The following is a 15659-nucleotide window of genomic DNA, read 5'->3' on the forward strand; positions in this document are numbered from 1 at the left end:
CAAAAAAGGCCAGTTTTTAAATGATATAAATAAAATGCTTTAAGAGAAGTATGATGTTTATAATATACTGCATATGCATAATGTGTGAAATTAGAGAAAATAAATACCATGGACAATCTATAATCTATACATGAACATATACAAAACATAAAGCCATATTTAAAAGAAGATAAACACATCTAAGAATATAATTGGTGGAGTGGGTATTTTCATCGCTGACGTGTGATTTAGGGGATGAAAAACATGAACAATTAATCGATAAAGACATCACATCACACAGCTGAAAGACATTTTCTTCTTTTAATTCTGCCTTTATGTATCGACTCATCCACAGGCTGCAGCTACCCAAAGCAGACGGAGACTTTTACAGGTGTGCTTTCTGCTGTAACATCTGCAGTCGCATGGAGCTCGCGCGTACATCAGCGCAGAACATTTGTGCAGGATTTCCAGTTTCCTGAAACCAAATGTGGGCACTGCTTAGGAAATCACACTAAATCCAAGTCCAAGGTGCTTTCAGGGGCAGCTGGCAGTGCTTTTGACGGTGACTGCTGGTCAAGCGGATGTGACGTCACATCACAACAAGGACGACTACAACAACAAACACAACATCTGGTAGAAAAGCGAAAGGTTAAAAAACTAAAAGATTAAACGTTATTTTAAAAAGAAATGAAGGATCGATGCAAACGGAGCTCACTGAAATAATTGCGGAGTGGTTTGACTTGCTGGACGTCGTTTTGGGCCACCGACTGGCTTGCACGATCGGTGCAACTGTTGCCTTTTTAACAACATACACATATCCAATGAAAACGCAAGAAGAACCTTGTCCCAAAGCCTCACAAGGATTTAAAAAAGTTCGGGTCAGGAGCAGCTCCCGGGTTTTTCGGGTTGCTACGTTCCTGCAGTGGAAGAGCGCTAAACCGCTTAGCAACGACGTGGCAACCGCTCCAAACACCCTAGCAACCACCAGTAATGCCCTAACAACCACCTGGAAACATCTTAGCAACTATTTCATTTAAACAAGTTCACGTTCCACAGTTTCAAATAAATTCGACATAATTAGTTTTGTAAGCCTGTTATTCCCAGATATTCCTAGTTTTGACTGTTAATAGCTAAAAAAAAAAATTAAGTGAAAGAAAAGGGAATTTACTATTTCTCTGGAAATCCAACATGTAATGCAGAACAACAGCCAGAGAAAGAGGTATTTTCCAAAGAGCACTTGAAGGCAACACGGGAGGACTCGAAGCAGATGTGAAGGCATGGATGTGTTAGTGTGAAGGAGGATGGCAGAACATGTGACTGGGCTTTGGCAGCATGTGACAGCACTGCCAGGGTCCAGGTCTGCGTGAGCGAAGAGGGGAAGGGGATTAGTTAGGTCCAGGAAACTGCCAGGGTCCAGGTCTGCGTGAGCGAAGAGGGGAAGGGGATTAGTTAGGAAAGACCAGGAAGCTCTTAACACTAGTTTTGTTGCATAGAGGTACTTTTCTTTTCTGCTTCTGCTCCACTACAGTTCAGAGGGAAATATATGAAGAGTTTATAAATTATGATGTTTTGTTATAAATTACCCAACAGTTTATACAAGTACAGCTGGGACGATTAATCGATTAATTGATTGACAGAAAATTAATTGGCAACTCTTGTGATCATTTATCATAGAAAACACTTCCTGGTTCTCAGATGTGCAGATCTGCTGCTTTTCCTCTGAACGACTGTAATAACTGTGATGTTTGTTAATAACGTCGAGCTTTGGACACGACGACACGCTGAAGGCGTCACTTTGGGCTCTGGGTCGTCGTGACGGCGTTTCTCACCGTTTTCACAAAGTTTTACAAACCGATCGATCGATCATCAGCTGCAGTCCGATACAAACCGGTTCAACATGAGCTCCAGCTCCACCAGCTGCAGCAGCAACATCCTGCTTTACATTAATGCACGAGGAATAATAACCTGATGATAGAATATATAACAGCACAGCAGCCACAGGGACGCTGCACTGCTTTAATGCTTTAAGCACTTTTTCCTGATCACACTCTCACACTTTCACTGCAGCAGAGTGTGTGTACAGTGTGTGTTAGTACTTTTACTGCAGCAGAGTGTGTGTACAGTGTGTGTTAGTACTTTTACTCAAGGATCTGAATACTTCCACCACTGATCTTTGCTCATGATTTCCAAACTGGCAGCTGTTCTGCAGATTTCTCCTCAGCTGCACCGACAGAGTTTCTGACTACATGTGTAATGTTTTTGTAAGTAGGATGTGCATGCCTAGTTTTAAAGAGTAAAAAACACTTTTACTCCCATCCTTCTGGTCAGGTTTTCTTCCTGTGTGATACGATCTGGTTCAGTGTATATCGTGTGCTGCACTGAGATAACAGTAAATGCTGGGGAGAGCCGCAGACTCAGCGGAGACAAAACCCCACTGAGCCCACATGGATCCCAACAAGCACACCTGTAATCAAACACACCTACAAAACAAATAGTGGCTCAGTTATTCTGCCGACATGTGATGTTTATGTTTTCTTTTGTATTTGGAAACCAGCATTAAGTTCAGGCCCCCTTTCAGCAGACGTCACGACTTGTTTTTATTATATAAATCCATACTAAATGTTATCAAACTGATTGTTTGCAGGGACGTAAGACGTGCATTCATTAGAGATTAGTTGTTGTTGCCTTTTGTTTGCCACCACAGCCCCACTGGACTCAGCTAATATTTTCCAGGATCTGCGTTAATGTCCGACCCGGGCTGGGTCACATGTTCAGACTAACAAGGCTTCGAGGCCAAACTCAAACAAGATTAAACCGGGTTGATATCTGTGGGGAAGTCGGGCTGTACAAGAGTTAAAGGATCAGTCTGGTGTTATTCTATATTTTGCTAACAGTCAACAAATCCCATGAAAAGACCAAAACCAACAATGTGTCCGTCTCAGCTGCGAGCCCGTTGGTTCCCACTGAAGACGTAAATCTTTAAAAACACAGATATATAGTTTGATGTTTAAAAAGGCTCAGTAGTTTCCTAAAACTGCTGCTCAGTTGTAGTTTCTATCAGACCAACAGGAGGAAACAGTGCATCTGTTGGGGACTATTTCCAGCGGCGGATGAATCCACATGCGGTGCTGTAGTGAGTGTTTGGGGCAGCAGGACGGTGTGTGTGGGGCTGAGTCAGAATACAGTGTGTGTGTTCGTGGTGATGAAGGAACATGTCACCCAGTGCAGCAGAGCGGCTCGCTGATGGAGGAAGAAGATCCATCAGGCTGTGATTCACACACAACACGTTAGCAGATACTGGCTCTGCATCAGCCTTTTCCGTTAAACCCACATGTGGTGTAAAAAACCCCCCCGACTTAAATAGATGATGTGAACTTTAGGGACTCATTCCAACCGGTGACATTATTTCTGCCCCCGAAGACGTTTCCTTTCCGAGAAACCTTTGCAGAACTAAACCTCCAGGACATACGGGGGGGGGGTCAGCATGCAGGTCCCAGCCTCCCTGGAAAGCTCCTCATCTGCCCCTCAGATGTTCAAAAGAGGCCGAGAGCTCCTCTCACCCAGCCCACAAGATAAATATTGGTTTTGGACTGGCGGCTGCAGGGCGGGCGTGTTTCTGTTGTTGGACAGTTTGAAACGCAGCTACACTTCAGGCTGAATCATCTCACACAGAGACTGCTTCAGGCGCTACGTAGCGTAGCCGCACCTCGCACAAGGAGTCCCTCAGCATTCTACTTTATATTCTGCACTGCTGTATTTCAAAGGGAAATATTGTACTTTTTACTATAACTAGATTTGCAGATTTCAAACAAAACACATGATCATCTTGTAAAATCTGTCGCTCTGTTATGGAAGGGCTGATTCAGCGTCATGAATACTAAATAATACTTCTGTTACTTCTACTTAAGTACAAATTGAAATGCAGGACTGTACTTTTATATTTTACATCGTGGTATTACTACCTGTAGATCTGAATACTTCTTCCACCACTGCAACTAGGCATTTTGTTACGTCGAGGTACTTTTAATGTGGTAGTTTATCCAGTTTAGTATAATTGACATTAATGTGGATGAATCACTTTTTTCAAAGCGTAGCTGGTTATGGGACTTGATTAAAGCAATTACATATTATTTATTTATTTCTAATGTTTATCTTTTATTTCAGTTTTTATTCTATTTAAGTAATTGGTAGGCGAGCATCAAAATGTTATGGCAACCTAATGAAAAACAAATTAAACGTTCGCTGTGCTAATATAATGTATTAGTGAGCATTTTACATTGCTGCTTGCAGAGCATTAGCTAAAAGGAATACAATATTTCAAAGCTGACTAATGCCACATATTACACAAAGTATGATAATTAAGATAAGTAAGAAACTGTCATTTACACACAGTGGTAATTATTATTATTACATGTATACTGTAACACTCGTGAGTCCACTCAGTGTAGTTTAATGAAGCGAACCATCACCTGCTCCTGATCCTTCAGCTCACACCGAGTCACTGAATAAACAGGAAGCTTACGTCAGTCTCGAGTTCCCTTTTAGTGGTTTTTGGCTGCCTTCATAAAGCCTTTATCAGACTGTGTGGAAGACTGAGAGAGCAGAGTCACTTCCACACAAACGAGCGGTTGTGTAGTCTGCTCTGCGTCGGTGGAAACGTTGCGGTGAGGTCAGCCACAAGGCGGCGGGTTCTCTCCGTTAACTATTAATGTTTAGCCGAAGGGTTTAAACATGTGGGAGAAGCTCCACGGGCCCCGCCTCAGCTTCCTCAGGGGCCGGGCCACCTGGTCTGCAGGGTCGGACCAGTCTTCATTCGGCTCTTCGGTGAGTCTAATGCAAGTCAGACGCTTTGACAAAAAGAAAGACTGACTTATTTTAAGCCTAAAAAGTTACCTAACCGACTTCCATGACAATCGGTGACACCAAATGACAAAAAAGAGGAAACTCATAATGATGACTCAAAATTTTGGTTTGTTGATGTTGTGGAGTGAGCAATAAGAAGGGAGTTTTTAGAGACCTTACCACAACTATATATATATTTATATATAAATATATATATATATATACTTCAGACAAGTCAACGCAGAGTCAGTAATAATCTAAAACATGACTCTAAATGTTACAAACTGGGATCGTGCAAAGTACTTCACTTAAGCACTATACTAAACCTGTTTTCATTGTACTTTACACGTCTACTCTGCTACATTTCATTTACAATTGTACTTTTATCATTTATCTGACAGCTTTGGTTATTTTACAGATCAGCATTTTATATGTCAAGCATGTGATCAGTTTATATAATAAAACGTTGTTAATAGATGAAACTACTCAACAGTATGTAGAGTTTTTAAACGTAGCTCTACCTCGACCACATTCAGATGCTGCTTCGACAGTAATGTATCAGGAATAAAATCCTAATAATAAATGTATAATAATAAACACTTTCAGTGGAGCCAGTTTGCGTAATGAGTACTTTTATTTTTGATAATTTAAGTAGAATTTGCTGCTAACACTTGTGTATTTTTACTTAAGTAAGATTTTGAATGCAGGGCATTTACTTGTAACAGAGTAAATGAGAGTAAATTACAGTATTTTACTTTTACCATTTTAGCACATCAATGGGATTATAGCAAGTGACCCTTTAAGTGAATACATTAATGTCCAGGTTCAAGTTTATATGGCAGCACAGACTGACTGTCCTCTGTGTTCACTGGAGTATTACTTTTAACTTCCACGAGGGGGCGACCCGTTACAACAAAACCCCTCTGAAGGGGAACCACAAGACTGAAATGTGAAACACATTCATGAGAGTGAATGCTGTCATCTGCTTGTGACTGATATTATATTTCACATAACTAGTAACACTGATGCATCAACGTTCGAGCAGCATTTTACTGTTGTAGCTGCTCGAGATGGAGCTGGTTTTAACTGCTTTATATACAGTTAACTAGTTTCAACTACTTTATATACAGTTAACTAGTTTTAACTGCTTTATATACAGTTAGCTAGTTTTAACTGCTTTATTTACAGTTAACTAGTTTTAACTGCTTTATGTACAGTTAGCTAGTTTTAACTGCTTTATGTACAGTTAACTAGTTTTAACTGCTTTATATACAGTTAGCTAGTTTTAACTGCTTTATTTACAGTTAGCTAGTTTAACTGCTTTATATACAGTTAGCTAGTTTAACAACTTTATATACAGTTAACTAGTTTTAACTACTTTATACACAGTTAGCTAATTTAAACTACTTTATATACAGTTAACTAGTTTAACAACTTTATTTACTGTTAACTAGTTTAAACTACTTTATACACAGTTAACTAGTTTAAACTACTTTATACACAGTTAGCTAGTTTAAACTGCTTTATTTACAGTTAGCTAGTTTAACAACTTTATATACAGTTAGCTAGTTTTAACTACTTTATTTACAGTTAGCTAGTTTAACAACTTTATATACAGTTAGGTAGTTTAACAACTTTATATACTGTTAACTAGTTTAAACTACTTTATACACAGTTAGCTAGTTTTAACTACTTTATATACACAGTTAGCTAGTTTTAACTGATTTATATACAGTTAGCTAGTTTTAACTGCTTTATGTACTGTTAACTAGTTTTAACTGCTTTATTTACAGTTAGCTAGTTTAACAACTTTATATACTGTTAACTAGTTTTAACTGCTTTATTTACAGTTAGCTAGTTTAACAACTTTATATACTGTTAACTAGTTTAAACTACTTTATACACAGTTAACTAGTTTAAACTACTTTATATACTGTTAACTAGTTTTAACTGCTTTATTTACAGTTAGCTAGTTTAACAACTTTATATACTGTTAACTAGTTTAAACTGCTTTATTTACAGTTAGCTAGTTTAACAACTTTATATACTGTTAACTAGTTTTAACTGCTTTATTTACAGTTAGCTAGTTTAACAACTTTATATACTGTTAACTAGTTTAAACTGCTTTATTTACAGTTAGCTAGTTTAACAACTTTATATACTGTTAACTAGTTTAAACTACTTTATACACAGTTAGTTAGTTTTAACTGCTTTATACACACAGTTAGGTAGTTTAACAACTTTATACACAGTTAGTGTGAGAATCAAAAATTCAAACCAAGATTGCTTGCCTATTATATTAATACCATGTTGAAACCTTTGTACACACACACACAGGGCATGAGGCTTAACAATTCAAAGTGTTGTCCTGCAGACTCGCTGACTGCAGGGAAAAGTTGATCAGCTGTTGCAAACAGGCTTACATTTATACAAAGAAACAGGGACATCAGAAAGGACATCACGTACTGAGGACAGTATGTATTGTAATGGCCATCAGTTGTGGGGAACGAAGCAGAGACTTTAGCAACTTACAAACAGAGGAAGTGTAGGATTCCTCCCCGAGGGCGCTACCACAGCTCCTCCCCACCTCTGTAGAAACCCATCAGATAGTTGCACCTTCTCATTTAAAACTCTGTGTAATGCTAAGAAGAGCACTCTTTCATAGGATGTTGGCTACAGACTCACAGCTTGCTGACTGTGGTTTACTGAATAGAAAAGACTGAGTGTTGGGAATCGTGATTTTCATTTGAGGATTGTGTCAAAGCAACTGGGAAAAACTGCAATTTGTTGTTTTGACTCACGAGTTAAATGTTTTGAGTGACTGAAGCCTTTTGCAGAACAAATGAAGTTTTCAGTATCAACCGATGTGGTGATTGTAATTGATCTTTTGAGAACTGCACCTGCTCACTTCTTTCTTTAATCTACTATTTTAAAGGCCTTGTTTAAAGAATGCACCCTCATCCTAACTTTGATGGCTTATTTTGATGGAGAATGACCCACTTACTGTTAAAATACAGACGATTGCATCCGCAGTTATTACTTCACAGAGAAAGGTTTTACAGTGTGTCTGAGAGTTTCATCAACTTTCTTTTTAATATGTAGAATGTGATAAAATTTGTATGGCAGGATATGATGAAACTTTATGCTCCAGATGTCTAATTTGAACATTTTCCTCATCTCTGTCCCGGTGTTTGATATGACAGCTGAGTGCTCCTTGGTTTTTCACAGGTCTTGTTAGTCACTGCTTAATGTGAATAATAAACCTCATGACAGAGCTTCAAAAGCTAGTCCTCATCACTTTTACTGTGATCAAAGAGGGGAGAAATCAGATTTTTACAGGCCCACCGCAGATACGATGACCATAATATATTTATGGACATCGACTGGTTCAATCAATGTCATGACTCTGTGGTTTCTCACTCAGCTGCTGAGTTCATCTGCTTTTCAAAATTCACCTTTAAAAGCTAAAAAGACTCATTCTCCAGACAAAAACACAAATGCTAAAGCAGATGTGTGTTTTCACAAGTTCTGCCAGTTTTGTTTGCATACAGTGACGTTTTACCTCTTCACCGTAACAGAACAGGTGATCTTTGCTCACCTGTATTCAGATGCGATGAGCTATTTCACGTACAAATGTCCTTCTCTTCAGCTGTTTATTAGCGTTTATCAGCCGTTCCGGACCCTGTGGTGAGATTGTTTTCTGAAATGACTGTAAAAAGGATCAGTAGATTTACACAACATTTCTAATTATATTTATGTATTTAATCATGTTATAATGCTTTTTCTTGTTTTGGTTGTTAGGTATGTCAGCTCCTGGACGACGTACTTGAACAAACCTTATTAATCAGAGCTCGTGGAAATAGCAGAAGCTTCGTGTTCATGCACAAACAAAAAGAAACAATACAACAAATCTGGTAATGAAAGCAGATGAAGAGATTTTCTGTGTCTGATTGGGATCTGCTGTTGGGGGGGGGGGGCGCTTATACGGCGGAGATTTTCCTTCCTAAGTAGATTCAGAAGAAATCCACCTTCTGTCATTTATTTCAGCTGTCTCTGTCTCAGTTGGGGTTCAGCTCTTGAGATAAGTTCGGCATCCTAACCCTCAGCTTTGACCTCCCGCTCTTTTCTCCTCGGTGTGTTTTTATTTTATTAGTTTTCCAAGTTCTTTGGCCTCTTCAGCTGCTAGTTAAGCCTCAGTTTTGACTTGAGCTGAATTTCTTGTGATTTAAAACTAATTTCTTCGCAGGTTCATGAAGCAGGGGAACACTGAGGAAAGCTTTATTCGAAGCTCTAGAGATTACACAACACCAGGCCTCACAAGTCCCATTAAAATACCTGCAACCGTGTTTGTTTGTTTGTTTGTTTGAGAATGGGCCTACATTATTTAACTTAATATTAATATAATATAATACATCTAAGATTGTAAAACCGATGAGCATCTGTGTGCATTCTGTATATGCCTGTTATATTGGGGGTTGGGTGGCTCGGGGTGCTGCAGGCGTCAGCTTAAATATTGACATGGTCAGTTGGTCGGTTGGTCAGATTTGGACGGACACGATCCTCTCTTCAGCGCTGCGTGCTGCTAAACAAACCAATCAACACTGACAGAAACAAATTGTGTTCGACGAGACATTTCTACGACTGGCTGAGCCGTGGCTGACCAAGCGAACGCAGTCCGGCCTGCCTCGCAGGGCTGTAGCTCACGGATCCGGTCTACCCCGCCTCTCATTTCCCTGACTGGGCTGAGGTTCGGGTGAGACTGACGGACTCATCTCAGAGCTGCTGCTGTGTCACTTACTCATTGTCATTCAGATATTCAGCTGTTTCCTGTGCCAGCTGTATACACCGGCGGTTTTTTGTTCAGACTCTGAGAGGAACAGCAGTCATTATGCATGTGAGAGACAGCGCCATGGCTTTTAGCTGAAATTGTCCGCCCACGCATGTTGTTTTTTAATATTTTTTCCTGCCATGTTCTCAAGAAATGCACTCAATATGTAAACGAGGCTGACACTCAAACAATTATTCAACTCAGTGAGTCAGAAGCATGCGGTGAAAAGCAGCGGCATTAAGTGTCACATTCAGGCTCGTCCGCGCGCTCTTTCTGCCTTTTGTTTGGGTTTCACTTTAAAAGGTGTTAAAGCTCAGTGTCAGACTGTTTTTAATGATTGTGTTTCTAAATGAACAGCTTAGTGAGGGTGTGGCGCTGAGACAGGAAAGAACTGAGCATCTGTAAGTAAAAATGTAAAACTGAATTGCTCAGGGGGAGACACGACCCCCTCACTGTTTTTTGTCTTGCCACTTTTCAAGTGGTGGAAAGTAACTATGTACATTTACTCAAGTACTGTACTTAAGTACAATTTTGAGGTACTTCTGCTTTACTTGAGTATTTCCATTTACTTAGTTACTTTATACTTCGACTCCACTACAATTCAGAGCGAAATATTGTACTTTTTACTTCACTACATTTATCTGACAGCTACAATTCGTTCATTTACAAAAAACGATTTTACAGAAAAAAATCATATGAGCTTATAAAATACAATCTATTGTTAAAGGTTTTGAGCCCTTCTGGCTAGTGACCCCTCATGTAAAAGCAGAAACTTCTCAGATGATTTTATTTAAATAAGTGTTTGAGACCAAAAGAGGGAAAATCATCTAATATTTTACAAAAAGATTAGAGAAAACAAATACAAATTTGTGTTTTCTTCTTTCCTCTGCCATCAATCATCTCACGACCCCTCAGATTTATCTGGTGACCCTCAGGAGGGGCCCGACCCCTAGGTGGGGAACCACTGGACTAAACTAGCTAACTGTATATAAAGTAGTTAAAACTAACTGTATATAAAGTAGTTGAAACTAGCTAACTGTATATAAAGTAGTTGAAACTAGCTAACTGTAGATAAAGCAGTTAAAACTAGCTAACTGTAGCAGTTAAAACTAGCTAACTGTATATAAAGCAGTTAAAACTAGCTAACTGTATATAAAGCAGTTAAAACTAGCTAACTGTATAAAGCAGTTAAAAACTAGCTAACTGTATATAAAGCAGTTAAAACTAGCTAACTATATAAAGCAGTTAAAACTAGCTAACTGTAAATAAAGCAGTTAAAACTAGCTAACTGTATATAAAGCAGTTAAAACTAGCTAACTGTATAAAGCAGTTAAAAACTAGCTAACTGTATATAAAGCAGTTAAAACTAGCTAACTATATAAAGCAGTTAAAACTAGCTAACTGTAAATAAAGCAGTTAAAACTAGCTAACTGTAAATAAAGTAGTTAAAACTAGCTAACTGTAAATAAAGTAGTTAAAACTAGCTAACTGTAAATAAAGTAGTTAAAACTAGCTAACTGTATATAAAGCAGTTAAAACTAGCTAACTGTAGATAAAGCAGTTAAAACTAGCTAACTGTAGCAGTTAAAACTAGCTAACTGTATATAAAGCAGTTAAAACTAGCTAACTGTATATAAAGCAGTTAAAACTAGCTAACTGTATAAAGCAGTTAAAAACTAGCTAACTGTATATAAAGCAGTTAAAACTAGCTAACTATATAAAGCAGTTAAAACTAGCTAACTGTAAATAAAGCAGTTAAAACTAGCTAACTGTATATAAAGCAGTTAAAACTAGCTAACTGTATAAAGCAGTTAAAAACTAGCTAACTGTATATAAAGCAGTTAAAACTAGCTAACTATATAAAGCAGTTAAAACTAGCTAACTGTAAATAAAGCAGTTAAAACTAGCTAACTGTAAATAAAGTAGTTAAAACTAGCTAACTGTAAATAAAGTAGTTAAAACTAGCTAACTGTAAATAAAGTAGTTAAAACTAGCTAACTGTATATAAAGCAGTTAAAACTAGCTCCCCCTCGAGCAGCTACAACAGTAAAACGCTGCTCATACTCTGATGCATCAGTGTTCCCAATCTAATAATGTCATAATAATGTCTCACAGGGATGAAATGAGTACTTTGAGGCAGGTTCTGGTACTTCACTTGAGTAATATAATACTACTTTCACCGAAATCCGTAAAAAGACAAGTGCTAGTGTGACGACACTAACGCTCCGATGGAGACTGTCAGCATCGAACAACAGCATCAGTACCACAAAAACATCTGTTTATGTTCAGTGACAAGCGCCCTCTAGTGGTGTAGTAATTATGACTCGAGCAAAAGAGGAGGAAGGTGATGTTTTTATAGAGCAACAAAGCCCACGGAGGTCGGAGGTCGGAGGTCGGAGGTCGGGGCGGACCGACGGGACAACAAAGCATCGCACCGTAAGGAGGAGGCCGCTGTTCGTTTGGCCTGGGAGTCCCGTTAACCGTGACTGCTGCCCCCCCCCCCCCACCTGTTCATTATTGTGACGTGAAAGGTCGCCTAACCTCCACAAACTAATCATTTTAACCCAAACCACTGTCTTTCCCTAAGCCTAACCAAGTTGTTTTTGTACCTAAACCTTATCAAACCTTAACCATAGCGCTGTCACATCATAAAACAGATTCATTTTCCTCCAGTGATTTGCAACAGTTTTAGAAGACACAGACAACGGATGTCGTCCTGCTGATAGTTTTATCAGATCAGAAAACACTTCTGTGTGTCGCTCTGAAGAGCAGCTACAAACAACGTATTTTGTCGTTTCATTTGGAGGACCTGTTCTGATGTGGGTAACGAATCAATATCGAGCAGAGTGATCAGAAACTGTAAACGATCTGTGAGAGCTTTGCGGCGGTTTGTAGTCTGTGAGTGGAATATTGTACAAAAACAAGGTGATGCCACGACACTAGAATAATGACTTAAGTGCATCTGTGTTTCTGTTGAGCAAACTCACACACTACACCAAGAAATGCATCCTTGAATTTGAAAGTTGCACGGACTTCAACTGAAAAGGTTTGGAAGGAAGGGATGTCTGGATGTATCATCCATAAATACATCAATGTTTATTTTGTTGACTCTTTGCTGTCGTCTACCAATCTTTATGTCTTTTCTCCTTTCTTTTCCTCCATCTAAAAGCATGCAAAATTACAAAAAAACGGAGATAAGAGGCTTTTACTCTACACTTCTTCATAATGAGTGCTTCAGCTCATTATTTTTGACACTTTTGACAACGTAAATCCAGGACATTTTCTTGGAACGGAGTGTTTTTACACTGTGGTATCAGTACTTTTATGAAAAGAATCAGTTTGTCTTTTACACCTGCAGGTTTGTCAACCTTTAAAATGACAGAGCTTCAACCTGCAGCATCATCAGCATCATTTTGTTGGTGTTGGAGCATCGCTGCCATCGGTGCTCTGACAGCTCTGAGGGAAATCCATCTTCATTATCTGCTGGAAGCAAACACAACAGAGTGTCAGATTGTGACAACAGTCCAACAGCCAGAGGGCCTACATTTTGAAAATTAACTCTGGCAGGAAGTCAAATACGTTTTCAGCGGGTCTTGGGCTCCACCAGTGTTGCAGATGACGTGGTTCTGTTGGCTTCATCAGATCGTGACCTTCGGCACGCACTGGAGGGGGTTTGCATTCGAGTGTGAAGCGGCCCGGGATGAGAGCCAACACCTCCAAGTCTGAGGCCACGGTTATCTGCTGGAAAATGGTGGATTGCTTCCTCCAGGCTGGGAGTGAGTTACTGCCCCAAGTACCTCGGCTCTTGTTCATAAGCGAGGGTAAAATGGAGCGTGAGATCGACAGGCGGGTTGGTGCGGCGGCCGAAAGGAGTTTCCTCTGTAGGGTGGCTGGGCTCAGCCTTAGAGAGAGGGTAAGGAGCTCGGACATCCAGGGGGAGCTCGGAGTAGAGCCGCTGCTTCTTCGAGTTGAAAGGAGCCAGTTGAGGTGGTTGGGGCATCTGATCAGGATCCTCCTGGGCGCCTTGCTCCGGAGGTTTTCTGGGCACGTCCAACTGGTAGGAGACCCCGGGTCAGACCCAGAACACGCTGGAGGGATTTAATATCTCATCTGGCTTGACAAGGCCTCGGGATCCCCCAGGAGGAGCTGGGAAACGTGGCAGGGGAGAGGGACGTCTGGACTACCTCGCTTTATCTGCTGCCACCACGACCCGGCACCAGAGAAGCGGCAGAACATGGAAAATGGATGGACGGACGGACGTGCTTAACGCTGCCACTATGAGGAGAATGTAAATAGAATTTAAACATTTAACAACCATTCACTGTGTTGCTCCATCTTGTTTTCTCATTTTAACTGAAATAATGATGAAATGATAAATGATAGAGCGTGTCACAAATAAATAAAACATTTTCATCTTGCGCTTCACCTCATAGAATCAATGACCGACTGCTGAATAAAGACCCAGCTGTGGCCTGACCTGACTTCACCCTCCGTGCTCACTTTTCTCAGTGTTTGCAAACAGAGCCAGCGGTCACACACCGAAGTCCTTGAGCATCTGATGAGCGGTGACACGGCAGCTGTCAATATCATTTAGTCTGATGACGCGGACGGATTCCCATCAACCCCTCTGGTCGCCGTCAGGGACTGAGATCCACAGACTGACAGCACGATGAGAGGGTCGGCTGCCCTTTGTGCCCTGAGTGCTTCTGTTTAAGAGGTTATTTAATCAGGACATGTCTGCGCCCTAATGAGACACTTCCATGCCCCATCTTTATCCTGCAGCCCTTTTCCCTTTCCTGTTAATATTGGATTTTATGTAAGAGCCAGCAATGGCGGCTTTGCAGCCATTTCGACACCGGCTTGTTGGCTCATCTGTAGTTCTTTTCACCACGTTGGAGATATCGTAGCTGTTAGAAATTCAAAATATCAGAATAACTTCATACTGTACACATATATGCAGTATATAGAAGACAGTGAGTGGAAGCGCACGTGAAACTTAGCGCAGAAAAAAGGGCAACACACGTTTAGTAAATGTTCCCCTCAGCGGAGCTTTAGACCAATCAATGCTGACATTACGAGGAACATTCAAAACATCTGTGCTTGATGACGGCCATCTTTGTCAACAGCAACAGTGGATGAAACTTGCTGAAGTCTAATTCAGGTATTTTCAAGCTTTCTATGGATCAGAAGGAACCTTTTTACTGTTCATGTGCAAAATATTACATACGTGAAATATCTGAGGGGGGCAATTTTCATCACAGTTTGAGTCTGTTTTTAATTTAATTCAATTTAATGAACTTTATTTATCCCTGAGGGCCAATCAGATGAGACTCTGAGACAGTTTTGTTGGATATTTTGAGGAATCCTTATCACCGAGCTGCAGCACTCAGTGTTTTCTGAGCCTCTGATGCAGCTCTCCAACCACGTTATTACCAGGCAATATCTATTTCTCGGATCTATGATTGCTATATGGGCGACTTGTTTCTTATAGGCCAACACTGAATTGACTTCAGAACATGCTGGGGGGGGTCAGATCAATAATAGTTGCTTTGGTAAGCTTGCTCTCTGATCCGTGGCTCGGCTGAATCGATTGTCACCAGCAGGGGGATTCAGGGGGGAGCTGCTGTGTAAGGCTTAAGCCTGCAGGTCTCAAATCGGTCCACTTCATTAACAGATCGACGGGCTGATCGAGTCGGAGCCTGAATGATGATCAATGAAGCGAGCGGCGGGTACTGTACACCCACAGTGAGGGGGGGGGAGCAGGGGATGATGGGAAACAGGTGTGTTTGAAGAGAAACAGCAGAGACGGGCAGAAAAATCGTTTGTCAGCATCACAGACTGAAGAGAAGAAACAAAAACAAACATCCTTCTTGCAGGAAATCAAATTAAAGATATTAAAACTTTTTTTTTGTTTTACCAGCATTTGACTTATGCATTAAGAAGGGGGTGTGGCCTGTAAATGTTCAAATACATATATATATATATATATGGAGAGTGAAATGCCAACACT

The 15659-nt window shown here is 40.2% G+C and overlaps 1 long non-coding RNA gene across 1 annotated transcript; it reads left to right on the top strand.

Annotated features, from left to right (window-relative positions):
- The first annotated feature begins 3149 nt into the window (after positions 1 to 3149).
- On the top strand, positions 3150 to 14223 carry LOC122887000. Its single transcript, XR_006380454.1, has 3 exons — positions 3150 to 4803; positions 13008 to 13937; positions 14083 to 14223. It is a non-coding gene; the product is annotated as an uncharacterized LOC122887000 (long non-coding RNA).
- Positions 14224 to 15659: the final 1436 nt, after the last annotated feature.

The sequence above is a fragment of the Siniperca chuatsi genome, linkage group LG13 (assembly GCF_020085105.1).
Source record: "Siniperca chuatsi isolate FFG_IHB_CAS linkage group LG13, ASM2008510v1, whole genome shotgun sequence".
In the NCBI taxonomy this organism is placed as follows: domain Eukaryota; kingdom Metazoa; phylum Chordata; class Actinopteri; order Centrarchiformes; family Sinipercidae; genus Siniperca; species Siniperca chuatsi.